This window comes from Myotis yumanensis, unplaced genomic scaffold (assembly GCF_028538775.1).
Source record: "Myotis yumanensis isolate MYYU_CA2020_CCGP unplaced genomic scaffold, mMyoYum1.0.hap1 SCAF_3, whole genome shotgun sequence".
In the NCBI taxonomy this organism is placed as follows: domain Eukaryota; kingdom Metazoa; phylum Chordata; class Mammalia; order Chiroptera; family Vespertilionidae; genus Myotis; species Myotis yumanensis.
In genome coordinates, this window is record NW_027223754.1 from 117,857,873 (window position 1) to 117,876,632 (window position 18,760).

At 42.2% G+C, this 18,760-nt stretch overlaps 1 protein-coding gene and 1 pseudogene across 2 annotated transcripts in view; one reads left to right on the forward strand and one right to left on the reverse strand.

The window, feature by feature from the left end:
* The window catches only part of ATP8A2 (ATPase phospholipid transporting 8A2), a 692,529-nt gene that overhangs the window by 610,252 nt on the left and 63,517 nt on the right, over positions 1-18,760 (reverse strand). The gene's annotated exons all lie outside the window — the stretch shown is intronic.
* Positions 2,860-3,836, forward strand: LOC139005236 (glyceraldehyde-3-phosphate dehydrogenase-like; annotated as a pseudogene).

Here is an 18,760-nt window from a genome sequence, read left to right on the forward strand (position 1 = left end):
ACCACCAGGGGGCAGACGCTCAATGCAGGAGCTGTCCCCTGGTGGTCAGTGCGCTCCCACAGGGGGAGCTCTGCTCAGCCACAAGCCAGGCTGATGGCTATCAGCACAGCGGTGGTGGCGGGAGCCTCTGCCGCCTCCTCAGCAGCACTAAGGATGTCCGACTGCAGCTTAGGTCTGCTCCCTGCTGGTAAGTGGACATCCCCCAAGGGCTGCCGGGCTGCCAGAGGGATGTCTGACTGCCAGCTTGGGCCCGATCCCCCAGGGAGCAGGCCTGAGCCAGCAGGTGGACATCCTCCGAGGGGTCCCAGACTGCGAGAGGGCACAGGCCGGGCTGAGGGACCCCCCCCCCTGAGTGCACAAATTTTTGTGCGCCAGGCCTCTAGTCTATATAATAAAAGCCTAAGCGATCGTTACAGAGAAACGACCAGAATGACTGGTCACCATGATGCACACTGAGCTGCCTCCTGGTGGTCAGTGCGCTCCCACAGGGGAAGCGCCACTCAGCTGGAAGCCAGGCTCACAGCTGGCGAGCACAGCTGTCATGGCAGGAGCCTCTCCCGACTCTGCGGCAGCAGGCGCAGCGGGCCAGGTTGAGCATGAGCCGCACAGCACCTGACCCCAATTCAGGCTCCTCCCTGGCCGCCTGCCACTTGGCGCACTGCTACATCCCCCAAGGGGTCCTGGACTGCGAGAGGGTGCAGGCTGGGCTGAGGGACCCACTTCCCCCAGTGCACGAATTTTGTGCACCAGGCCTCTAGTTTATAGATAAGAAGATTGGGTAAAAAATGAACTCTACAATCTAGAAGCAAGATGAGAAAAGCATGAATTAAAATGGAAAACAGAAAAAAAGCATGATCATGAGAAACATCTCAAAAGAAAATGCTGCAAGATCTTTTTTTGGATTGAATGAGAAAAGAAAAAACAATAGATCATTGGGACTTGAAGAGGAAAAGACTAGCATGTGTATACACACACGAAAAGCATCACTGATAGAAATAAGAATGGAAACCATAGTTTTTTCAAATAAGGATTTAAATGCTTTATAATAAATATTGGGCAGAAAAAATATTGGGCAGAAAAATCACTAAGCAATTAGTGATGACAAACATAATGCATCAGGCCAGCTCATCTTTCTGTATTAACAGAGCCAGACCTTATATTGTATTCTTGATAGAAATAGTTATAGTTACCCCACTAAGACTCAGATAACTTTATTCTACATGAATGGCCTCATCCTGACCCAACCCTCCTTTGGAGACAAACATTAATATTTTCAAAATAACACAAATTTGTTGCAAATGCATTGCCTAGGAAGACACTATTCCATATATAGCAAAACACATTATGACTAAGGCTTCAAATTCAGACTCATGAGATGAATCGTGAGTTAACATATTTTGAAAATACCACCGTACAAAATGAGAGTATATGCTTACAACTCCCCACATAAGCAAGTACAGTGTCAGAAGATAGTGAGAGTTCAATAAATATCTATTGAGAAAGAAACCAAAGTGAAAGGAAAAAATAAAGAGAAACAAGAGTTGGTTAATGGACTGACATTGTTTGTTGCAAAGTGGAAATGCAGAAAGACAGCTGATGGCCAAAGCCATGAGGGCCTAGCAGCCATTTCTGCACAGGAGCCTCTTACACAAACTGCACTTCATGGAGAAGCCTGCATTAAACTTGCCTGCCTCTGCTTTGAACTACCTGCCTGCATTGTTTCTGAGCCAGCCCTTATAAAGAAGTTCCTGGAATCCTATTTCAACCAATAGGCCTGAACTTTCTCCCATCCATTCGAAGCTGCATAGCCCCGCCAACCACAGTGGCTCTATTCTGACCAATCAGGTCTGTTTGAATCAATCAAACTGCAAGAATTTGGAGTCCTCATTTGCACCAGGACAGACCAATCAGGGACCAGGGGTGCATAAGCAGCTCCCCTCTGTCTGCATAAGCCAGCTCCCCTCTGACTCTGGGAGTGCACTTTCCCTTTCCACCCCAGACTAAAGAGTGTTTCCCCAGCTAAGCTGAAACACAGAAGATGTCTTACTGGAGCAGAGCGGAGCAGATCACTGCAGGCCAGAGAAGACTACAGCAGAGTGGCACAGAATGGAGCAGACGAAAGCATGGCACAGCGCAAAGCAGGGGGGTAAAGAACAGAGCAGAGCAAATCATTGAGGAGCACAGCAGAGCAGTTAAGCTGTAGAGGGGCGTGGCCCTAGGGCTGCCACACAGCCAGCCATGTTGTATCACAATTGAGCTGTTCTGCACTAAAGTTTCCTTCTTCACTCTGCCCCAAATTGGGGATTCCTGTTGGCATGAAATTGGTGCCAACAACCATCAGAGGGCAATGCTAATGAGGTGACTCATTGTGGGCCCCTAGGCCTTTTTAGAAGGGGACTGACCATGCCAGAAAAGCTAACCAGGAGATTAGAGGGTTTGGGTTTCAGCCAGTTGATATCAGACTGACTTCCTGACTCTGGAGAGGGTAGGAGATTGAGTTCAATCATGTGGCCAATGATCCAATTAATAATGCCTATGTAATGAAACTCCAATAAAAACTATGGACACCAAAGCTCAGATGACATATCCTAAAGACGTGGAAGTTTCACATGTGAAATCCTCCAAGACCTGGCCTTAAGTGTCTCTCCATTTATCTGGTCCTGATTTGTATCCTTTATGATACAACTGTAATCACAAGTATAGTGCTTTTCTGAGTTCTTGGAGTTATTCTAGCTAATTATTGAAATTAATAAAAATACTGAAAAAGAATAAAAATATTGAGGGCATGGCTCTCTGTTCCTCCTGTTCGTCAGACAGCTGTGTCTTCCTGTGCAGGGCCAGCCACAACCCTAAGACATGATGGTGAAGGTCAAAGTGAATGGATTTGGCCATATTGGGCACCTGGTCACCAGGGCTGCTTTTAACTCTGGCAAACTGGATATTCAATGACCCCTTCATTGGCCTCAACTACATGGTCTATGTGTTCAAGTAGGATTCTACTCATGGCAAATTCAAAGGCATAGTCAAGGCTGAGAACGGGAAGCTTGTCATCAATGGAAAGTCCATCTCCATCTTCCAGGATCAAGATCCCGCGAACATCAAATGGGGTGATGCTGGTGCTGAGTATGTTGTGGAGCCCACTGGTGTCTTCACTACCATGGAGAAGGCTGGGGCTCACTTGAAGGGTGTAGCCAAGAGGGTCATCATTTCTGCCCCTCCTGCGGATGCCCTCATGTTTGTGATGGGTGTGAACCATGACAAATATGACAACTCCTTCAAGATTGTCAGCAATGCCTCCTGCACCATCAACTGCTTGGCCCCCCTGGCCAAGGTCATCCATGACAACTTTGGCATCGTGGAGGGACTCATGACCACAGTCCATGCCATCACCACCACCCAGAAGACCGTGGATAACCCCTCTGGAAAGCTGTGGTAGATGGCTAAGAGGCTTCCCAGGACATCATCCCTGCTTCTACTGATGCTGTCAAGGCTATAGGCAAAGTCATCCCTGAGCTGAATGGAAAGCTCACTGGCATGGCCATCTTTGTCCCCACCCCCAATGTGGCGGTTGTGGATCTGACCTGCTGACCAGAGAAAGCTGCCAAATACAGTGACATCAAGAAGGTAGTGAAGCAGGCATCAGAGGGCCCTCTCAAGGGCATACTGAGGATCAGGTTGTCTCCTGTGACAGTGACACCCACTCCTCCACTTCTGATGCTGGGGCTAGCATTGCCCTCAATGACCACTCTGTCAAGCTCATTTCCTGATATGACAATGAATTTGGCTACAGCAACAGGGTGGTGGACCTTATGGTCCACATGGCCTCCAAGGAGTAAGAGAGGCCCTCAGCTGCTGGGGAGTCCTTGCCCCAAATTGATCCCTCAATACACTGAGAACCTCCTGACCTCCACAGTTTCCATCCTGGACCCCCTGAAGAAGGGGAGAGGCTTAGGTAGCCCTACCTTATCATGCACCATCAATAAAGTTTACTGTATCTGCCCCAAAATTGAGGGAGTAATGGAAACCCTTGAATTTGTAGCCAGTTGGTCATAAGTGTGGGTGGCCTAGGAATCCCAGAGTTTGCACCTGGTGTCTGAAGTGAGGCCAGTTTTGTAGAGAACTGTGCCCTGAACCTGTAAAGTTGAACTTAACTCTGGGTAGTTAGTACTAGAATTGCATTGCAGACATTACTCTGTGAACTCTAGAATGATAGAGCCAAAAGGAAAACCTTATTAACAATCACAAAAGTATATTAAGTCAATTGAAAGATAGAAACCAGAGCTGCAGAAACTTGAATCTGATTCTCCTTCCATTAGAACAGGCTCCTTCTGTGAGATTCAGCAAGTAAGCTACATCTGAGCTTGGTTTCTTCATGTTCAAAATAGAAATCGATTCTGTAAATCAAGGGTTGGCAAACTTTTTCTGTAAAGTCAAGTAGTAAATATTTTAGGCTTTGCACCCCATGCAGTGTGTCTCTCTCTCTCTCTCTCTCTCTCTCTCTCTCTCTCTCTCTGTTGTTTGTTTATTTGTTTGTCTAAGACATAAGTCTTAAAATGTAGAAGCCATTTCTCATTCACAGGCTAGATCTGGCCCATCCGTAGGCCATAGTTTGCTGACTCCTTATGTAAACAAAGTTCTTTCACAATTAACAACCAGATTATATGCCAACTCCAATCTCAAGGAAATATTAGATTAAAAATGTCTTCAAATCAATAAGACATGACATAAAATTCCTAGAAAATAGGTGTTCAGAAGTTGGTTATATGTTTTTCCTAATTTATTTAAATACAAAAAGTATGTTAGGTAGTTTCCTCTTTGCACTTAGAAAATTTTGCAGGAAAACAGTATAACCATCATGGAGCTTTGTGACAAGAGGCCTATGTACATACACATAAACACACAGACTTTCAAGCTCAACTCTGGTGTCTACCTGGCATTTATGTTTCATAATCCTTCAGAACACAGGCACAGATAGTCCAGTGGCTGGCCAAGCACTTGGGCTATTTCTCTAATCAAATACACACAATGAAAATGCTGTACAAATGCAAAATGTGATTATTCTAGCTCTGGAAGACATGATTTGGAGGTCTTTTCTAGACCCCCACTTTGCATAAACCACAGTCACCATAGGTGTGAATAAGAAGACAAAGAAACTAAGAAAGGGTTTGAAAAAGCAGCTATATTGAAATAAAGCTGCGCATGTTTCAAATTATCTAGCTACCTAGGTAAAACAAGTTACCATAAGAAGACATTTTAAGCTATAATATCTGAAAATAATTGTACTAGAACAGTGCATTTTGGCATCTTAGTTGGCCTCAGTAACTGTGACATTGAGATAAACTTTCTGATTTGAATTTTACTATCAGCTTCTAAGAATAACTTTCAATCAGAGTTTTGGAAAAAAAAAAGTTATCTTAAGCAAAAGTTTAAAAGTCAAAAGCAAATGATCTAAAAAACTTGATCTGTTTTATAGGAAGATAAAAATTACTAAAGTTGAGAGAAACCAAGATGGCGGCATAGGTAAACACCGAAATTGCTGCTTCGCACAACCACTTCAAAAATACAACTAAAAGACAAAATGGACATCATCCAGAACCACAGGAAGGCTGGCTGAGTGGAAATTCTACAACTAGGAGGAAAGAGAAAAGCACACTGAGACTCAGAGGAGGTGCAGTGTGGAAGTAAAGAGCAGAGGTACAGAGGCGCATGTTGAAAGGGCTGGCAACTGAGGGCGCAGCGCACATGGAGAGGGCTGGCAGCTGAGGACGAGGCGCACATGGAGAAGGCTGGAAACTGAGGACACAGTTGACTTTTTCAATCTGGAGGGAGTTTCAAGCTCCTGACTGCTCTGAACTCCAGTTCCGGGTGAGTCTCTGGGGACCAGACTCATACGGGAAGAAACTGGACTGTCTGGCATCGGGCAGAACTGGAGGGTGGCTTTCTCTCAGAGGTGCTTGCAGCGATTACCAGGACACTGAGGCGAGGGGCCTCTTAGGGTAAGACTGGGAAGCAGCCATAGCTGCTTGCTCCGCCCTGTTGATCCCCTGAGACCCCGCCCCACTCAAGCTTTGTGCAGAGGCATTTGCATATGAAAGGCCTGGCCCTTTGCAAGCTGAAAATTACCTAACAAATTGCAGCTGGATTAGAGAGACCCAGAACTTCCAAAAGAAGGTCCAAGGCCCCACAGCAGCTTGCATTGCTTCACAGCTGGGCCTCATCTGGGCACCTCCAAAACCCAAACAAAGAAGAGGAACTCTCCATAGCTCCTGCTGGGTAGCCTCAGGCAGAGGCTAAATTAGCACCTCCTTAGAGATCCAAGAGCCAGTGTACCTAGTGGTGAGAGTGGGACCATCCAGATTACAACTCCTCAGATCCATAAGGGACACACTCAGGGGGCAGACTCAGTGAGCACCAAAGCCCCACTGAAGCAAGTCTTGCCCCATAAGGGAGTCTTCAGCACAGAAGTTCTCCCACTGCAGACACAGCTGATTCTCACAGCCAATTGGCCTGGAGGTCAATTCCTCCCAGTGATACCTACAACAATCAAGGCTTAACTACAACAAGACTGAGCACAAAGCCCACAAAGGGTTGCACCAAGAGTGTCCACCTCAGGTAATTGGGGAGGCTGAGCCACTGGGCCCTGTAGGACACCTAACACAGAAAACCACTCTATCAACACAGGGAAGCATAAAAAATGTGGAGACAAAGAAACAGGGCACAAATGACAGAAATGGAGAAAAGCAAACTACTGGATATAGAGTTCAAAACCACACTTTTAAGGTTTTTCAAGAATTTTCTAGAAACCGCCGATAAATGTAGTGAGACCCTCAAGAAATCTAGTGAGACCCTTGAGGTTATGATAAAGGACCAACTAGAAATTAAGCATACACTGACTGAAATAAAGGATATTATGCAGAGCTCCAACAGCAGACTAGAAGATCGCAAGAATCAAGTAAAAGATTTGAAATACAAAGAAGCAAAAATCACCCAACCAGAAAAACAAAAAGCAAAAAGAATCCAAAAATATGAAGATAGTGTAAGGAGCCTCTGGGACAACTTCAAGCGTACCAACATCCGAATTATGGGGGTGCCAGAAGAAGAGAGAGAGCAAGATATTGAAAACCTATTTGAAGAAATAATGACAGAAAACTTCCCCTACCTGGTGAAAGAAATAGACTTACAAGTCCAGGAAGCACAGAGAACCCCAAACAAAAGGAATCCAAAGAGGACCACACCAAGACACTTCATAAGTAAAATGCCAAGAGCAAAAGACAAAGAGAGAATCTTAAAAGCAGCAAGAGAAAAAAAGTCAGTTCCCTACAAGGGAGTACCCATACGACTGTCAGCTGATTTCTCAACAGAAACTATGCAGGCCAGAAGGGAGTGGCAAGAAATATTCAAAATGATGAATAGCAAGAACCTACAACCAAGATTACTTTATCCATCAAAACTATCATTCAGAATTGAAGGTCAGATAAAGAGCTTCACAGATAAGGAAAAGCTAAAGGAGTTTATCACCACCAAACCAGTATTATATGAAATGCTGAAAGGTATCTTTAAGAAGAGGAAGAAGAAGAAAATGGTAAAGATACAAATTATGAACAACAAATACACATCTATCAACAAGTGAATCTAAAAATCAAGTGAATAAATAATCTGATGAACAGAATAAACTGGTGAATATAATAGAATCAGGGGCATAGAAAGGGAGTGGACTGACTATTCTCGGGGGGGAAAAGGGTGAGGGGGGTGTGGGAAGAGACTGGACAAAAATTGTACACCTATGGATGAATACAGTGGGTGGCGGGATTAAGGGCAGAGGATGGGGTGGGAACCAGGTGGAGGGGAGCTATGGGGGGCAAAAAGAGAAACAACTGTAATAATCTGAACAATAAAGATTTTTTTAAAAATTACTAAAGTCAATTCCCCAATAAAGAATTCCTTGAAAGGAATATAAGATGTATCTACATGAAATATACAACAATTAATCCTCAACAGAACCTCGTTCTAGGTAATGCATTGGCCTAATTCAGTACTCTCACTGTCCCCACTATTATGGATATACACATCTGTCACATGGCTGATCCCTTAGGTAAAAAATTCAGACTTACAATAAATATAAAGCTACTGAATTCTATGAAACCCTCACACACCTCATACAATGAACTCATCACAGCTACTATACCAGATGTGACAATGAACTCAAGTCTAATCCAAAGTCATAATCCCACCTCCAACTTGATGAAATGTAAGAACAAATCTCTTAATCTTCCTGACCCAAGGACTAATATGATCTCCTGAGAAGTATTAGATATAGCTAACAAAGATACTATAAACTTTACTAAAGATTCTATTAGTGTATTAACTCATATGGCTGTAGTTGTCAAATGAAAAAGTTACAGTACCAAAGAGTAATTGTTAAATATCTAAACATCAGCTACTACAATGCCTCAAAGCATACACAATCCTCTTTTCATCAAGAGTCATTTTTCTCGTGTTGGCCAGGTAGTTCAGTTGGTTAGAGGGTCATCCCCATAAGCCAAAGTTGCAGGTTTGATCCCTGATCATACAAGAATCAACTAATGAATGAATAAATAAGTGGAATAACAAATTGATGTTTCTCTCTCTCTCTCTCTCTCTCTCTCTCTCTTCTCTCTCAAAATTAATAAACAAAAAAGTTTTTTAAGGAGAGTCCTTTTTCCCAAGTGTCTCTGTATTTATTCACTTTATATTCCAACAAGCAGTTCTTTTAACTGGCCCACTTATAAGACTCAATTTTGTGTTGCAGATCACAAGGGCCACCCATGTCCACCATTCCCTTCTAACCATATTATTCTTATAACTCATAATTCTAAATCAAATCCCATAATTTCCTTGCGCACGTGCACACACACACACACACACACACACACACAAGTTACTTACATATTGCATTAACTAACACAAAGAACTTTTCCTATTGTGTGTCAAAGTTAATATTGAAAAGTATTTATTATGTTAAGGTTGCTCTCAAATTTTTATCATTGAGAGAAACTGTATGGCAAGGATCCTGTCTATTACCCAAACGAGTAGAAACATCCCCAGACTATAGTAATGGTAAATATGTACAGTAATGAAGAACCCATAGGATTGTCAGCTGATTTCTCAACAGAAACTGTAGACCAGAAGGGCGTGGCAAGAAATATTCAAAGTGATGAATAGCAAGAACCTACAACCAAGATTACTTTATCCAGCAAAGCTATCATTCAGAAGTGAAGGTCAGATAAAGAGCTTCACAGATAAGAAAAAGCTAAAGGAGTTTATCACCACCAAACTAGTATTATATGAAATGCTGAAAGGTATTCTTTAAAAAGAGGAAGAAGAAAAGGGTAAAGATAAAAATTATGAACAACAAATACATATCTATCAACAAGTGAATCTAAAAATCAAGTGAATAAAATATCTGATGAACAGAGTAAACTGGTGAATATAATAGAATCAGGGGCATAGAAAGGGAGTGGACCAACAATTCTCAGGGTGGGGGAAAGGGGTGTGGGGAATGCGGGAAGAGACTGGACAAAAATCATGCACCTATGGATGAGGACAGTGGGGGGGTAAGGGCAGAGGGTGGGGTGGGAACTGGGTGGAGGGGAGCTATGGGAGGAAAAAAGAGGAACTACTGTAATAATCTGAACAATAAAGATTTATTTAAAAAATAAATAAATAAATAAATAAATAAATAAATAAATGAAAAGTATATACTGTCTTAATAATTTTTATATTTATTACATGTTGAAATATTTGGTATATACTAATATTAAATGAAATATACTATTAAAGTACAAATATGCTCACATTATATGTCTATTTGGCAGCACTGGATTAACAGTTATAACTTCATTATTTTTTTAAAAAATATATTTTATTGATTTTTTACAGAGAAGAAGGGAGAGGGATAGAGAGCCAGAAACATCGATGAGAAAGATCGATCAGCTGCCTCCTGGACGGCCCCCATTGGGGATGTGCCCACAACCAAGGTACATGCCCTTGGCCGGAATCGAACCTGGGACCCCTGAGTCCGCAGGCCGACGCTCTATCCACTGAGCCAAACCGGTTCGGCTATAACTTCATTATTCATAATTATCTTACCCCTCATCTGCTTCTTACCTGTCGACATCCCCCACAGCCCTCCCAACCCTCATTAAACCTACAGCTTGTATCTAAAGAAGAAAAAGTAATTTCAATACCAGCTGCAGGAACATTTAACAGGGAAGAAAGACCTATACCCAAATCATGGCATTCACAGCTGTACTCACTCCACCTAGCCATAACAGCCCTCTGGCAAACTCTCCATCCAGCTGTGATTTAGGAAACAAATGTTTATAGAGAAATCCAAGAGAATATATTAAAGTTTTTCACTAAAATCAACTTTTCTAATAAAAGAACTTTAGTCCTGCCTTAGAGTAAAATACATATTTAGTTTATCCTTGTTTCTAATAAGATTAACAAACTAGATTCACCCCTGCCTCAGATTAGACACAAATAGAGGCGGGTGGGGAATTGCTACAGTCAGTGACACTAGTCAGAAGTGACAGCTCACAGCAAGAAAGGGCACACACAAGCACAACAATTCTTAAGGTCATAGATTAGAGCAGGGTCCTCAAACTGCGGGCCACATGCAAACACAAATATTGTATTTGTTCCCGTTTTGGTTTTTTACTTCAAAATAAGATATGTGCAGTGTGCATAGGAATTTGTTCATAGTTTTTTTTTAAACTATAGTCCGGCCCTCCAACGGTCTGAGGGACAGTGAACTGGCCCCCTGTTTAAAATGTTTGAGGACTCCTGGATTAAAGAGAGCACACAGCCCTCAAACCCAGCAACAGACAGCCCTAAGTAAACACAAAATAATCACTTATGTTCACACTAGAGGCCCGGTGCAGGAATTCATGCACCAGTGGGATCCCTCGGCCTAGCCTGCGGGATCGGGCGCCGAAACTGGTTCTCTGACATCCCCCAAGGGGTCCTGGATTGTGAGAGGGCGCAGGCCAGGCCAAGGGACCCTGCTGGTGCATGGTTGGGGCCAGGGAGAGACGCAGGAGGTTGGCCAGCCGGGGAGGGATCACAGGAGAGCTCCAGGGAGTGTCCAGCCCTTCTTGCTCAGTCCTGATTAGCCAGACCCAGCAGCAAGCTAACCTACTGGTTGGAGCATCTGCCCCCTGGTGGTCAGTGCAGGTCATAGCAACTGGTTGAGCGACCTTAGCATATCATTAGCATATTACACTTTGATTGGTTGAACAGCCAACCAGAGGACCAGACACTTAGCATATTAGGCTTTTATTATACAGGATTGCCTTTTTGCATCATTAAAAGTTTGTATAATTCCCTGGCTGGGTGGCTCAGTTGGTTAGAGAATTGTCCCATTCACCAAAAGGGTTGCGGGTTCCATTCCCTGTCAGAGCGCATACCTAGGTCGCTGGTTTGATCTCCGGTTGGGGCAAGTATGGAAGGCAGCCAATTTATGTTTTTCTCTCACATCGATGTTTCTCTCTCTCTCTAAAAATTAATAAAATAAAAAGTTTTTATAACATTTTCTATGGGGTCCCAAAAATAGCTTTGCTCCAAGTTATTTTTAATTCAAAAGTTTCCTATTATGTTTTTGTAAATTAACATTTAATTTATCAAAACTGCATTTTTAAGCATCAACCTTAAATATGAATTTAACATCTATTGATCAAGCTAAAGAAGATATTTGCTGTTTTAAATACTTGGGATCTTCCTGGAAATATAAAATTTCTAAAGCAATATAGTGTATCTTAAAGACATCTGTGTCCATGAATGCTTTTATAGATGGTGAATTGATACTACATACTTAATACAAACTTAAATAGGATAGCAATCTTTTTTAAAAAAAAAAAAATATGTTTTTATTGATTTTAGAGAGAGGAAGGAAGAAGGAGGGAGACAGAGAGAGAAACATCTATCAGCTGCCTCCCACATGCCCCCTGGGGATTGAGCCAGCAACCGGGGCATGTCCCCTGGCCGGAAAGGTGAACTTTTTTACAAACACACTATATCAATATTTGATTTACACAAAAATACTATAACTATAAAAACCAATCATAAGTTTTTAAGGAGGAAAAAAGCACCTAAATAGAATTGAATTATTTTAGTAAAGAAAAAAAAATCAAGATGATACTTTATAGCACCTAAAGAATAAAGTATAACTCCTCCTACTGTACTTTTAGCCCTTGATGGTGGGAAGATGCCAGAGGTATGCAGGCAGCAGTCACCTATTTTTCCATTCCATGTGGCACAATGATCTCTTCTGTGACTAACATTTATCGAGGTTGTAAACTTCCACTCTCTAAGTTCTCCAGCTAAAACCAATGGACTTCCTTATATTCATGAAGATTGCTTATAGCAAAGGATATCTTCTCCTTTTAAACTACATTAGAATTTTGAAAACTGAACCCAGCATGATACGTGTGTTTTGGTATAAGGTGACTTTCCACTACTGTAATAACAATCCAAGTTAGATGATATCCAAGCAACTGGCTCCCTCAAACTGTATCACGGTAAGCCTCGAAAGTCACAGCTAGTTTAGAAGGCAAAAAAGCACACAACAATAAAAAAGGAAATATACATTGAAATGAGGTTATCTTACTTTGAAAATTGACAGTTTAAATACACGAATTGGGATTTCTGTTTCAGACCATAAAGGGTATAAGGAAGTCCAGACTAGCATGCTTCCACTAGAACAATTAGAAATATGGACAAAATAAAGTAACAATTGTGTTTTTATATCAAACAACAGGTAGTATGGAAAAGTAATTCTGGAGAGAAAAGAAAAAAACAAGGCGTACCCTATGGTCATATCATCTTTCTACCTGAAAACAATTTCTGGACAAAACTGCAAACAGATGCTTGAGTGATTAAGATTGACATTGACAGACAGGCAAAACTCCCCCTCCATAAAACCTGGCAGTCTCACCAAATTGAGGTGACAGAGATCTCAGTATGAGGGGGCTGAAATGCTGAGAATTTACAGAGCAGGAAGTGAGGAGGGGAGCTATGCAAAACATAAGCTCCAGAAATTTGCATAGGGACCACCATGGATCTTTGGCTAAATTCCAATCTGTACATATAAAGGCAAAACTCATCAAGGACAGAAAAAGAATAATTACCAAGGAACAGTAAGAGCAACAATTTCCAGAGTTCACACAAAGCCAGGAAATTGTTCACGTTCCCATGACCCAAAGAGACTTCATTAACTACATTGGGAACCATGCCTTGGCTGTGGGACTAAAATAGACCTATAGGAAAGGCTACTCTAGACCCAACACTTAATAGCTTTAAAACTAGCCTCAGTAGGATTCAACTAAACTACAACTAAATAAGCCAGAACAAAGTCCAAAACTCCTGATAGGAATCAACAAAAGCAAACACTCAATCCACAATGTATAGCATTCAATCAACAACTATTAGACATGAAAAGAAACAGAAAACCCATATGAAATGGATGATCCTTAGCCAGGAAAAACATTAGGTGATAGAAAGATCCATAACTTAAGAGATGTGTAATTACTAGCCAAGGATGTTAAAATAATATTAGTAGATTTGATATGTTCAAGGAGTCACAGGGAGGAAAAGAATATAGAGACGTATAAACATATATAGACATATAAAAAGAAGCAAATGGAATTTCTAGAGATGAAAACTAGAATACCTAAAATGAAAATGATACTGGGTGGGATTAAAAGCATATAGGGATGGAAGAAAAACTGGTGGCTGAATAGGCAGATGTGTCGTGCACCTCATCCTGGGTCCAGACTAGAAATACAACTAAAATCAGAGAACATCCACCCGGAATTAACAAATTAGGCCCAGCTGAGGAGGCAACTTATAGCAAGTGTGGACCAAAGAGGCCACATATTAACCTGACAAGCTCAGGGAAGGCCTGCATGGCAGTCTTACAAACTCAAAGATCCTAAAGGAACCACAAAGGATGGTTTGAAATTAAACTTTAACTAAAAATAGTTAGGGTGGGTAGTCACCTCCTAGGCTGGTATCTTCCCTGACAACGTCAACCTTTACCTTAAGTGAGCTTATTGTCTTTTTGCATCTATGATAACATATCATTGAAATGTCAGGGTAACTGTAACTTCCCTTTTTTTCCAGACACCTAAGGGCACAACCAAATGCCCTGGGCACCAGGACAGATACCACAAATTCCTTCATTGTTATTGTCATGTTAATTGTTGACTGTTCACAATCCTGTACCCACCTAAATAAAAGAAGTATGTGTCCATCACTACTTTTTATCCAATCCCAGACGTTTCCCGCTTTGCTGTCTCCCACCTCACTAATCTATCACCAATGGATTTCATGTAACCCACCTATGTCTCCTTCTTTGATTGCAATGTATAAAAATAGGTGGAAAACCGCCATTCTCTGAAGCATTATCCCAATCCGTTGAGATTCTGCTTCCCAGCAATTGTCAACAGTTTGGTTCGAATAAACTCACAGAAATTCTTTACAGATTTGATTGTTTTTACGGTAACACAAGGAAGGACAGAAGACACCTAGAGACCAGTAGGAAGGGTGGCGAGGGCTCGAGAGGCAAAAGAGGAAGCTGCGTTACAGAAGTATCAGTTTCCTCAGAAAAACAGAAGCCTGGCCAAGGCTGAGCACCAGAGCCTGTCCCTTGGTGGCAGGCATAACATGCAACTGTGAAAAGGAAAAGCCGCAGGGTTACTTGCTGCCCGGTAGTCTGGACCAGGCCACAGCCAAGAAAGGCTGCAGCAGGAAAGGTGGCCCCAACAAAAGGCTGCACCTAGAAGGGAAAGCAGTGATGCCGGGAGGGCAGGGGGGGGGGGGGGGGGGGGGAAGCCACGGTTTCTTTGTAGTTTTGGTTTTGTCTTTGTTTTTACTCTCTAAACCCAGAACACAGGACTTTTCAGTTGCAATCACTTTCCCTAGGCTTTGGTGCAGGGAGGGAGGCACAGACTTGAGGTGCCTGAGGAGACGCTGGGGAAGGAAGCAGGGCAGGGAGACGTGATCAAGAGTTCTGCATTGGGACCTTCTTAGGCTTCCAAACCTAAAGGACCATTTCTCCCCAGAGAAGCTAGTCCCTCTTAGTAGCCTCAGGGCAGGTGATACAGCCTGCCACACCTTGCATTTTGAGCTTTACAGGGGAAACAAAGGCAGAGAGGCCAGCTTAAGGGTCTGAATAGTCCCAAGGAGCCCTCAGTGGCTGGATTGGAAGAGGGGCCTTCCCCCGCTAGTCTGGGATCCAGACTGATAAAAACTCCAGGTTGTCAGCCAACCCCATTGGTCTCCATAGAAGGATCTCTGTCCAACCAAGGCCAGAGTACTATTTGGGGCCACTTGCAGAGGAATAGCTCTGGGACAGGAAAAAACACACATCTCATTCCCTTAAAGCAAACCAGCACCAACCCCACCTAAATCCTTGTCAGAAACAGATGCTTGATTGATTAAGATTGACATCTGACAAACAGGCAAAAAGGGCAGATTGGCCCCGCCTGCTTGCAGCCAAGGCCTGTGGAGAAGACACAAGCAGGGGACCCGTGGATCACTTGGAGCTTCAAGCAGGTGCTAAAAGCCAAAGGCAGTGCCTGACCATGGTCAGCACTAAATGCCTAAGAGGAAGCCCAGAACTGGCAAGCAGACAGAAGAGTGGGCTCCTAAACCAGCTCCCCTGGGGCATTAAACTCGGCTGAAGCAAACGACAGTTACTTTTTTATTTTTTTATTTACTTTCATTTTATTTTTTGTGCCTTTTTCTTCCTCTCTTCTCGTCTTTCCTCCCATTTTTCTTCTCCTTTCTCTGTCTTAGTTTTTCTCTTTCCTTCCTTTTCCCCCCTCTTAAAAAATTTATCTTATTTATCTACTTTATTGATGTGTCATTATTCTAGTCTGTTGATTTATTCATATATCTAATTTCCTCTTCCCTGCTCCTTCTCCATTTTCTCTTTTCTTTTTTTTCACTACTCAATTTTTCTTTTTCTCTCCTCTTGCTCTTTGCTTCTAATTTTTTAATTTGTTTCATTTCCTAAATTTAGGCCTATCTGCTTTCTCCTCTATTCTCCTTTTCAAAATAAATTTTTTTTCTTCTTGTCTTTTCATTTCTTTTCTCCCCCTCTATTCTAAACCCTGGGGCTTCCCCTATTCCTCCAATTCCTCAACCTTATTTTATTTATTTAAGCTCTGCATCTACAGAGCCTGTTCTCCCTCCCGCCCCCCCCAAACACACACACACACTTTTTCTGAGTGATTTTGTTTGTGCTTTTCAGTTTGTTTGTTTTGTTGTGTTTTCTCCCCATATTCTTTCTTTTTTTTCTCTCTCTATCATTCTTGCTCTCTTCTCTTTCCTAATTCTCTCTTCCCTAATGGTCACTTTTGTTTGGATTATAGGTATATTGTGAACATTTGTGTTCTGTTCCTTCTGTGTCATGTCTTGTCATGTTGTATTTTGTGCTGTTTGGTCAGCACCTCCACAATGACTGGCACAAAGTGGTATTGAGCGAGCCACATAATCAGATACCCTGAGAGGAAATTCCATTCACGAAAGGGACAATAACATTCAAGACCCAACTACATCAGGAGAACCCAAATATATCAAGCAGGGGGCCTCTGTAGAACACCCAGCCCAGGAGACCTGAGAGACTGCACCACTGGGTCCCACAGAACATCTACTACATAAGATCAATTCAAAAAATCTGGTAGGATAGCAGTTTCATCTAACAAAATAGGAACAATTACAAAGGAACAGCAAAAATGGGGATACAAAGGAACAACCCACAAATAAAATTAAAGAAGGAATCACCAGAAAATGAACTAAATGAAATAGAAGCAAGCAATTTGTCAGAGAAAATTCAGAGTAATGGTTATAAGGATGCTTAAATGTCTGGATGACAAATTCACCAATATGTGTAAGAATCAAGAGAAAATGAAGAATGACATGACTGCAATAAAGAGCACAATGGAAGGTTTCAACAGTAGACTAGAAGAAGCTGAGGACAGAATCAGTGAGTTAGAAGACAAGGTAGAAAAACACCCAAACAGAGCAGCAACTGGAAAAAAAATTAAAAAGCAGGAGGAAATTCTAAGGGAGCTTTGGGACAACATGAAATGAAAAAACAGCCACATAATAGGGGTGCCTGAAGGAGAGGAAGTTGAGCAAGGAATAGAAAACCTGTTTGAAGAAATAATGAAAGAAAATTTCCTCGACTTTGGGAAGAAAAAAGTCAAACAAGTCCAAGAAGCACTGTGAGTCCCAAACAAGATGAACCCAAAAAGACCCACACCAAGACACACCCTAATTAAATTGGCAAATGTAAAAGACAAAGAGGTATCTTAAAGGCTGCCACAGAGAGACAGAAAGTTACCTACAAGGGATCTCCCATTAGACTCTCAAGTGATTTCTCAACAGAAACACATGAGGCAAGAAGGGAATGGAATGAAGTATACAAAGTGATGCAAAGCAAGGAACTGAATCTAAGAACACTCTATCCAACCAGGCTATCATTCAAAATTGAAGGTGAAATTAGGAGTTTCTCAGATGGAAAAAAAAAGGGGGGGGGGGTGGCTAAGGGAGTTTATTACCAGCAAACCAGCAATGCAAGAAATGCTAAAGGGACTGTTGTAAAAAGAAGAAATAGATAGGGAAGAAGGAACACAGGCATAAAGAATAAAAATGGCAACAAACAGCTACCTATCCTATATAATAAAAGCCTAATATGCTAAGTATCTAGTCATCCTGTCAGCCGTTAAACCAATCAAAGCATAATATGCTAATTATATGCTAAGGCCGCTCAACCACTGGCTATGACGTGCACTGACCACCAGGGGGCAGTCGACCAGTCAACCAGTCACTATGACGTGCACTGACCATGAGAGGGCAGATGCTCCGATCGGTAGGTTAGCTTGCTGCTGGGGTCTGGCTGATCGGGACTGAGCTAGACAGGCCAGACATGCCCTGGAGCCCTCTCACAATCTCTCCCTGGCTGGCCAACCTCCCCCATCCCTCCCCATCCCCGATTGTGCACCAGTGGGGTCCCTCAGCCTGGCCTATGCCCTCTCACAATCCAGGACCCCCTCAGGGGATGTCGGAGAGCCAGTTTCGGCCTGATCCCTCAAGCCAGGCCGAGGGACCCCACTGGTGCATGAATTAGTGCACCAGGCCTCTAGTCAATAATAACCTTAAAGATAAATGAATTAAATGCTCCAATCAAAAGACATAGGTAGCTGAAAAGATAAGAAAACATGATCCATACATATGCTGTCTACAAGAGATCCACTTGAGAACAAGGGGCTCACACAGACTAAAAGTAAAGGGATGTAAAAAAAATTTACAGGCAAGTGCAAATGAAAAAAAAAAAGCTGAGCAATACTTATATCTGACAAAATAGACCTCAAAGTGAAGGCCATAACAAGTGATAACAAAGGCCAACTCATAATACTAAAGAGATCAATACAACATGAGTCTATAACTCTGATAAACATATATGCACCCAATACAGGAGCATCTATAAAAAAAAACTTCTAGAGAATATCAAGGGAGAGATCAACAGAGATACAATCATAATAGGGGACTTTAATATACACTGACATCACTAGATAAATCTTCTAGACAGAAAGTCAACAAGAAAACAGAAATCCTAAATGACACTCTAGAACAAACGGAACTAATTGACATCTTCAGAACATTCCACCCCAAAGCTACAGAATATACATTCTTCTCAAGTGCACATGGGACA